At 39.0% G+C, this 10310-nt stretch overlaps 1 pseudogene; it reads left to right on the forward strand.

The window, feature by feature from the left end:
• The first annotated feature begins 6051 nt into the window (after window positions 1-6051).
• Window positions 6052-8476, forward strand: LOC104596183 (ethylene-responsive transcription factor ERF027 pseudogene; annotated as a pseudogene).
• The last annotated feature ends 1834 nt before the right edge of the window (window positions 8477-10310 follow it).

Consider the following 10310-nt stretch of genomic DNA (forward strand, 5'->3'; position numbering starts at 1 on the left):
GGTCCTAGTCGAGGAACTAAGCTATGCCACAACACTGATTAGGATCGAAGCCACTAGATCGATTGAAGGGTCGAGAAGATAGCACCGTGGACGCACGCACCACACCCTAGGAAGAAGTCACCTCACCCCAAATGACAAAAAGGAGGCAAAGAAGAAAGAAGAGAAGGAAGCTACCTCGTCAGCATAGCTGATGTCCTGGACTTCGCCACTGGTTGTTGAGTCATGGCCCCACGACTGAAAGACTTCAAGGCCCCTAGCCTAGAATCCTACGATGGGATAATCGACCTAGTCGACTACCTTGATAGCTTCTAGGCCCTGATGCAACTACACGGGGCAAATGAGGCGAGCCTTTGCATGGCCTTCCCAACCACCTTCTGGGGCATAACTCGAATGTGGTATTCGGGGTTGGCCACGAGTTCCATCAAAAGTTGGAACCAGTTTGCCGACCTGTTTACTACACACATCGCTACAAGTAAGAGATGCTTGAGGTCCATGACCTACCTGCTCAGTGTCGTCCAACGACCTGATGAGAAGCTTCGGGACTACATCAAATGGTTCAACCTAGAGCAACTTCAAATTCTCAATCTCGACCCAACCGTCCGGCTCACTACAGTAGTCAACGGTGTCCAGCACCCCGACTCACGCTGGAAGGTCGAGTTGAACCCTCTGGCCTTTATAGAGGAGTTCCTCAACTTAGTGGCCAAGTTTACGAAGGCCGAAGAAGCGCTCGAATCCTGGTTGGAGCTGAGCGGTCAATGAAAGAGGTCAGAAGACGAACCGGGGAGCAACAAACAATGATGGAAGAGCAAGTCACCAAGGCGCAGAAGGTCCCCCCGCAACCGTCGTAGCAGGTCGCCACAAAGAAAAAGCAAGTCTCCGTATAGAAGCAACAGATCCTCGGGTCAGCGTTCTCGCACCCCCCATTCAGAATTGTAACTACACTGTGCTGAACGCGAAGAGGGGAAATTCTAATGCAGATCAAGATGGCCAAGTACGTCAGATGGCCACCTCGGATGAGAGGAAACCCCGCCAATAGGAACCCGAAAAAATATTGCCACTTTCATCGGGACATTGGCCGCGACATTGAGAATTTGCATAACCTTAAGGAAGAAATTGAGGAGTTGATCTGTCGAGGTTATCTGAAGCGGTTCATCAAGTGAGAGGACCGAAGTTGACTTTCTGACCAACCAAGAGAAGTGTCACAATTGAGTAGGGACTAGCCTCCCCGAGACCAATCACCAGCAAAGTGGCCCATCCATGGTGTTATCAACATGATCATGAGAGGGTCCATAGTGGCAGGATGCAACACCTTAGCGGGAAACACTTAGTTCAGGAACTCGAGCATGAGGACGATAACCGCCAAAGCACCCTTATATGGAGAAAGTGATTTACTTCACCGAGGATGACGCTCGCGGTATCTACTATCCGCACGACGCCGCCCTCATAGTCAAGTTAGTCATAAATGACTTCGAGGTAAAGCAGATTCTGATCGACTTCAAAAGATTGATCGGTATCATCTTCTTGGAGGCATTCGAGCGGATGGAACTCGAGATGAAGGACTTATAGCCAGCCGACGTCCTCCTGGTCGGGCTTGGACGTGGGGGCAATTGATGAGAGGTAATTTGGTCCTCTAATGATATCATGACACATGGTAGTGCAGAACAACGAAATGACACCTTGACACCATGTAAGCAGACCCCAGGAGCACCTCAGACACTTTACAACTGCATCGATGACCTCGATACCACCCTAGTAGGCCAAACTATGAAAGCTAGGCAAGACCTCAGGTCGGCATAAGAGGTGACCTACTTCCACCAATTTGACCTGACTCTGGTTAGCGACCTGCTTGATGTGCTGAACAACCTCCCCGTTAAGCGGACTATCGCCTCTGAATTCATCGAGATTACGATGCCACATTGGAAGAGCTAGTTATCACCTTGCCCACTTTAGGCGGGATTGGATAAACATTATCTACTTACACGGAGTCCACCTCCAGGTGTGAAACCACCTTTGAACCAGACAGGTCAGAGATCCCAAACACGTTTCGTGAGGTTCACGACAACTCGCCTATATAAGGGCCTCACCTCCAACCTCATAAGGTACGTGCGATTTAGCATTCAAGCTCTCTAGCTCTCTCTTGCTTTTTAACTTTTAAAAAACCTTAGTTCGCTAAATTAAGCATTGAAGTGCCCACACCGAGTAAAGTAACCCGGGTACTCTCTCTTTTCTCTCTTTCCTTACAACTCGACCAAATGACCTATCTAGTCCAGCATTCAAACTGTTCTCCAACATGGAGCTACCATATCACACACCATCAGTTCTCATGGTACTAAACAATTTATATGAAGGCCCTTTATGTTAGGAATGCTTGGACCACAATAGACTCAATTTATTGGACCGCCACGGTGGATAAGGTGTGCATCCAGTAAGGCTATTTAACGAGTAACCATGTATGTAAGTTTATTGGTGTGGTTTTTCATAGTGTAGATTAGGTAGGTGGCGGCCCAGTGGTACTTCACGTTTCGACACCTCAGCATGCCTCTCTGTTTTTCTCTCTTTAGTACTTGGTACATTCGACAATAAGAGAAAATAAAAAATACTTGTTTTTAGTTCTTAAAACGTCAACGTTACCGTCAAAATAACCTCTAGTTTTAGTGTGTACTCTTCTTAATAAGGATCCAAATTTCTTTCTCACAAAATCCTCTTTACACCCACCTCACACCACTTATGCAGATGGTGCATTGGAAACATCTCTCCACGAATATAGAAGATACTTCCAATGTGCGGCTGCAATTAATATTCTACGAGATGGGTTATTGAAGGTTTAAGAAGCCAATTTTTAGTATCAGTTGACTAGTAATCACATTTGGGATACCTATTGATTTTATCAGGTTTTTTTTTCTTTTTTTTTTATGTATTATGCCTTTTCTGTATCGTAGCCAAATTAAGAATAGCTGAATGTGATAGCCATGTAGCGGGCTGTGGAAACAATGATAATGACAACACCCCAATTAATGAGGGAGAGAGTGGTTTTGTACCATATGCATTTAATGAATGGCGTGGGGCATTAATATGGTTTCACCATACACAGCATAGCTATTGAGTTTAGCTAATCCGATCTCATCATAGTCAAAATCTTATAAAAAAAGTTGGAATACCCACTCCTCTCTCCGAAGGATTTTGGACGTTTTTTACTAAAATACACTTGTGTTTGAATTTGGTCCCTCCTTATTACGAGTGCAAAAATTGTAATTTGAATATTACTTTAATTAATGTTTTTCTCTCTTATTAAGTCTCATATTTAAGATATTAATTTTCACGGTCTTTCATTGAATCATATATATTTATAGTTTATTTTCTTATCATTAAATTCCACTAATTAAATTTATATACAATAATTTTAATAACATAAAAACTAACGTTTTTAAAATCAATCCCCAAAAATAAAATAGGTATTTTTAGGTGATAAGTAATTCAACAATACCATTTATGTCAAACAAGTGAACCCATGATACCATCATTAAATACTAAAAATTTAAAATAGATAAAAATACAAAAAGATAAGAGAACTTGTATAAGATTTTGGCACATCTTTAATATTAGTTATTTACCATATTAAATAAAAATAATCATGGCAAATAAAAGTATTTCTGTTAATGGTAGAAATGGATACAAAATCTAAAACCAAACCAGAAATGAATTCTGGATCAAAGGGATCAATCCATGATGCCATATTTAAATGATAAATGTTTAAAAATAAAAAAAAATACAAAGAATTATGAAAAACTTAGATACATCTCTGATATTATTTATTAATCATATCATGCATCTACCAAAAAATCATATTAAACAAAAATAAGTGTGACAAATAAGAATCAATTTTATTAATGATGTATATAAAATGCAAATTTTAAATAATACATATTTGTAAAAGATAGATACACAAAAAGTATAAAAAAATCACAGAAATTTTGTCAAGAAAAATATAGACATATCTCCAATATTATGCATATGTCATATTAAAAAATAAATGTGATAAATAAAAAATAAAATTAGGAAAAAAATGAAAAATCAATGTTTAACCTAAACAGTAAACAGGTTAAACAAGTCAATGGTTCAATTTAGAACGTCACTATATTATTGATCAAGTCAATGGCTTTTGTAGCAAATAGTTAGGTTTGGTGGTAAATAAATCCTGGGGTAACGGGTTATGCAATTCAACTGGTCAATTTCACTAGAAGATAAAAAACCGATAAAAAAGTAATATTCAAAAAAAAAAAAAAAGTGATTGGAATCACAAGTCATGCAAATTTACTAGCAATAACGAAAAGATAATATATCTGGTGCCAATCAATTGTGGCCTTCATCCAAAGTCACCTATGTTCTTGTTTGGTTAAAGTTTTCAGGTACTGTACCTTTTCCAGAATCATATAAATTGTGTTTTAAATATAGGTGATGTGGTTTGTTATCTACCATGCAAAGGAGTATTCTTCCTGTACCATGAAGCAGCAAAAGTCTCTTTCCTTGGTTACTACTACACGGTAAAGGCAAAAGAAAGTCTGAACTTGGAAACAGCTGGCTCTGTTATTGGGAAAGAGGGTCCAAGAAGTTGGGGATGTGATGTGGAGAATCAAGAATGCAAACTGATGCATCCAGAACATTCTTCTAGTTAATGAAGTTCAATTATACTAATTAGAAAGAATGATCAATGTTCTTTTAGAATCTTTTATAGGGACCTTTACTTGATTAATGGTAAGATCTTGGGCTCTCAGCAATCAATTGTTTCCTATGAAGATAGCCTTTTTCTTTTATTTGTTTTAATGATTAAATGATTTGAAACCGATCTGCTATCTATAGTTGAATAAAATAGTTGGATATACCCCAATTCAAAATTAACTCATTTAATTCATTCAAAGAATTGGAAATATCATAGGGCCCCTCTGCTTTAATTTTATTTTATAAAGCTCGTGCATAATACGGGACTCGACTAGTAATATATGATTCAGATGTATATTACCAGTTTTATTAATTTGAAGAAGGCAGCTAGACTATTGGTGATTAAAATTTCGTTATGTATCGGTTTGTATGAATCGACATGTATTGTATCAGAGCCTTTCCAATACACTCATACAAGGGGTGTTTTGGATCAACAAGTGGTTTAGAGGGTAGATTAGCCTTAAATCTGCCCTTTTGAATCAATTCCAAAATAAAAAATAAAAAAAACAGTACCGGTACAGGCCAATATGCCCTACCAGCGTATCAGCCTGTATTGATATTTTGAAGGGCTACTCCTTGTACTGTGTAACTTATTACCAAAAAGAATAACTAGTTTAATTCACTAATAGTATTCGATTTCCACATTGGATTAAATCCACGAAGGTGAACCACCCCTATCATTGCATACTAACATACCCTTTTTTGTTTGGAGATTAAGAACTGAAATTAGTTGTGAATAAACTGAAATGCCCTGGAATGTTGCCTAATACTTCTGGAGGTCGGGTTACGGTCTATGCCCACCTCAAGGGTGGAAGGATTTTGGATTGGATTAGGGTAGATCGGGTTGGGAGTTCATAACCCGACCGGATTTGCACACAAGGAATGAGGAATCCTCGCTCGCATGGATCGGTCCCCCATTTGCACAAAAGGAGCCCACCTCTTATCCTACAAGTCTCTCTCTCTCTATGATCATAAAAATGTGTCATATAAAACACATTCTGAATTTCTGGTTTAGACTCCACACAACAAAGCCGGCCTGAAGATGACGGTTTTAATCTCCAAAACAGGTTCATGAAATACAATATTTTGTTGGTCAAATTCAAACCTGTCTTAATTCTTCTGTCTCTCTTCATGCATGGCTGAGAACCTGAGATGTTGATATGAAACAAAGTTGACGAAGAATAAATAAACAGTTAAACATGTGATTATATTTATATGTAAACATCTACAATTCCAACCATTCTAAACACCTTTTCCATTGATAGAGTTCAATTGCATTAATTGTCTGATAGTAACTAATCCAACTTCTATTCATCAATTACCCTTCCGGCACCTAAAACTACCAAATATATATTATACTATTTTATTTTGAGTAGGCAAATTGGGCTAGTTTCTGATTAATTTAAACGGGGCTGATATCAGCTCACTCTAAGCCCAAAGAGGTAGGTCAGGTGGTATATAGAATGACCACTGATTTTGAATTTAAGCATGGTTGGAAATAGGCATTAACTAACATCAATCAAGTCGTCAGCTAGCTTGCTAATAAAGCCTCTAGCTGTTCTTAGTGGATACTTGTAATTGAATCCCTCCCTACAACCACCATACTTTGGCTGTTAGGGGTCAAACGTCCTTTGCTGTTGAGAATAACCTTGGGAATGCCACGTTATCATGAAAGTGGGGTAAATTAGTAATTATTTGCTATTTTCATTCGACCAAAAAGATAGACATGGGAATGAATGAGTGAACGTGTCCAGTCCAGAAACGCTCTCAACAGCATAGGCTGTTGAACCCCAACAGCCAAGTTATCCCCACTACAACAGGGAATTGGGGAAGAGTTGTCCCTATTGTCTATCACGTTTGCCTAGCGAAAAGAAGAAAGAAATCAATCAAGAAAAGCTCATTGGTTGGATATATTAGTCAAGTCAGCTTAAGAAGAAGAAGAAGAAGAAAAAGTTTTATTATGATGATGCTGTTACAAAATCTATGAGAAACCTGTTTAATGGTGGATCCTAATCATGCATTCTATTTAAGCACAAGGGATAGTAGTGACATCAAGTGAAATCACTGTTTAATGAAACCATAAGACAGCATGACATAAGTGAATTATATGGTTTACAAAAACTTTTGACAAGAATTTCCTTGGAAGTATATATCTCAAAGTCAAAGGAATCTTTAGACGTTGTCAATAAAGTGAGAGGAGAGAGAGATAATTTCCTTAAACAAAAATGGTCCAAATATTATATTATATATATTTTAATTAAGTAAACTAAAAATGATTGAAAAATAACATATGGAGCTTGAAGCTAGGACTATACTAGTAAAAACTAAACAGATATAGAAATAGGGGTGGATCCATATTTAATCCAATTACAATGGATTGAATTTGGATCACCCTTCATCTGATATAGAATTTGGACAAACAAATACCTGGCTCTTATAATAAGTATTGGTTATACAGGGTAAGAGGGGAGGCATGGCCTTTTCATCCACCGTGAATTGGAGCTTTTGCTCCCTTTTAAAGGAACAAAAGGTTTTATCTGTGTACTAGCTAGATTGTATTATGGTAAAGAATAAATAAAGGCGCTAGCAAGTATATTAATAACAGGAGGCTGAGATAGTGAGATGTAAGCTAAGAAATCCCCACGCATTCTGCCTTGTGAATCTCTTCCCCCCTTAAATACCTTCTTACATAATCCACTCGTCACTCCTCTGGTTAAATTCTCTTATCCTTCACACCCCCCCCCCCCCCCCCTTTCTTGTATAACTAATTCCCCAGCCAGCTAATATGCACCTGGGAGACCAACAGCAACCACCGCCTAATCCATCACTACCACCTCCTCCTATGCCCTTTCCCTCCACCCAAACGTCTGTGAACCCAGTGCCAGTGGACCAATTCCCAGAGCACTCCCGTAGTAATCCCACGTCTGACCCTCCCTCACCCAAAATGACTATGTCTTCTTCCGCTGCTCCCCCACCCATCGCCGGAAAACACCCGATTTATCGAGGAATCCGCTGCAGGAGCGGCAAATGGGTGTCTGAAATCAGGGAGCCGCGCAAGACTACACGGATATGGCTCGGCACGTTCCCTACACCGGAGATGGCTGCCGCCGCCTACGACGTGGCAGCACTCGCTCTCAAGGGCAATGACTCTGTCCTTAACTTCCCTGAGACTATTAGTTCTTACCCAATTCCAGCGTCTGCATCGCCATCCGATATACGCGCTGCAGCCGCTGCAGCTGCCGCTTCAAGACTCCCCAAGCCGGAGTCCATCGACGACCCAGTACCACTACTCGGTCAGTCGGGAGATGTTGACACCCAATCTACTCGTCCAACAACCGCGGAAGAATTCATTGATGAGGAGGCACTGTTTGAAATGCCTAAGCTTCTGGCAAACATGGCAGAGGGAATGCTGTTGAGCCCGCCCAGGATCGATTCAGGCATCAGTGACGACTCGCCGGAAAATTCAGATGGAGAAAGTCTATGGAGCTACACTTAATCTCGGTAGACCTCCTGCAACATCCTTCGAAATAAAGTCAGAAATGAAAAAAATAAAGCCAATAATAAAAATAAGGAAGTGGTTCGATTGATACTGTTAAGGTCTTTAAACCATAGCTTGCTTTCCATCTTGTTGGATTTTTCAAAATATAGGATCTCTCAGTCCTAGATCCTACTCTCAGTTTCACGATGCACTGTAATATATTTGCTTTGCTTTGTGCTTGTTTTTCCTCTCATCCAATTGTGTTCTTACTTTTGGCGGTCTTCTTTCTTTCTTTCCTCTTCTTGTTTTTTTCCTTCTTCTTTTTGAACTGCAGATTGAATTGCTAGGACTAAGCCTTTTTTTTTTGTACTAGAAAGGATGGTTCGTTAGCAACAAACAAAGCAACTAAAACTCCAGAAGAAAACCCAAGAAACTAACTAAGAACTGAACCAACTAGGAACTCAGAAAATGAGAAGAGAAAAAACTACTAGGGCGGATGAGCAGCTAGCTCTGTTATCCGTAGCAGATTCAAGATCGACCAAAGTTCAGACCTTCCAGTAGCCAGTCCGGAGGGTGATTCCAAGTGACTGAGTGACCCAAATTTAAACTGAAACCTGGGTTGCTTGTCTACCAAGTGCCAACAAATTTAAACTGAAACCTGTCATTACTTAAACTCAGAATATCATCCAGCTGTAAATGCCAAGCAAAAAACCTGCAAATTGCAATGATAACAGACTTAGAGTAAGTTTCAATTATCAAGTTCTTGATGAGCCCAAAAACAAGTAAAAAAAAAAACAGTATTCACGAATGGATTGCATAAAATCAGAATATTCAGGAGATTTTGCACTGGACGATTTCCGATCCAAAACCAACAGTGTTTTTTACTAAAATAGAACGATAGAACTGGACAGTTCTGCACTGGGTTACATATCTTCATCGTAGGACCCAATAAACGGTGACTACTCCCTTATTTACGAACTACATTCATTTATTACTTGTCATCCATGACTCTAGTACGAAATTTTGTCAGGGCTCCGAACGTTGATCGGTAGTGTGTGTCTCGTAGAGAACCCTAATACGGAATTTTGTTTTTCAATTTTTAACTTATTTTGTTAAACTTAACTCCAATCAACATAACACACGTAGCAGATAGCCTCTTCCTTACCTGCTGCACAAGTTTGAACGGTGGCCGGGTGGGACACAGAATGGTGCGAAAACCGAGGTTCAATCTATCCAACAGATTGTCAGAATGGTGCGACTTCCAAAGGTTCAACCTGTTCAACAGGTAACCAGAAATTGACCACCACGTGTGTTATGTCAAGGTGGGAGCAAACTCTACAATCACCACCTGGCCGTAGGGTTGGCATCTCATCCATATTAAATAATAACTAAGGATATATTAACAAGTACTAAACCTGTTTATCTCCCTCCTAGCGGGGATCGGTGGTATGTACGATAAAATCTGAAAGATTTAATAATCTTATTTACTATTAATTTATATTAAATTAATAATTAAAATTTATTGTTAATTAATTAAAAATATTCAAAGTTATTATTAATATCTAAAAATTTAATAATTATATTTATTTAATGTCGATTTATAGAAAATAATTATTATTAATTTAATATTAACAAATATTTTTTAATAAATTTAGTTTTATTAATAATTTGTAGTAATTTTAAGAATTGTTATTATTTTTAAATAAAAATTTGATTAACTTTAAATAAATAAAAATAATTACAAAAGCATTTTTATTAATTTCACTAATAGTTAACAATTATATAGGAATGACAACGGCATGGGTTTAGTGTAGGGCACCCCATCCCTGTCCCTACCCCATAGTCAAGACACTCTATCCCATCCCCGCCCCATCCCTAGTGTCAAGCGGGTTTAGGGCAAGGCATACAACTCTTCAATGTCAGGCGAGTTCAGGGAAAACACCCCACTCCTCATCAAGGATGGGGAGTCCTCGAACTTCCCCACCCCGTCCCCAGTATTGGGCGGGTTAAAGTACAGGTGTAAATCGGGACATGCTGGATCGACACGATACGACATGACCTACATGCGGCATGATACTATTACATATATAAAAAAGTACTTATGTTATAAAAAATA

This window comes from Nelumbo nucifera, chromosome 1 (genome assembly GCF_055504915.1).
Source record: "Nelumbo nucifera cultivar China Antique chromosome 1, China Antique-T2T, whole genome shotgun sequence".
Lineage (NCBI taxonomy): Eukaryota > Viridiplantae > Streptophyta > Magnoliopsida > Proteales > Nelumbonaceae > Nelumbo > Nelumbo nucifera.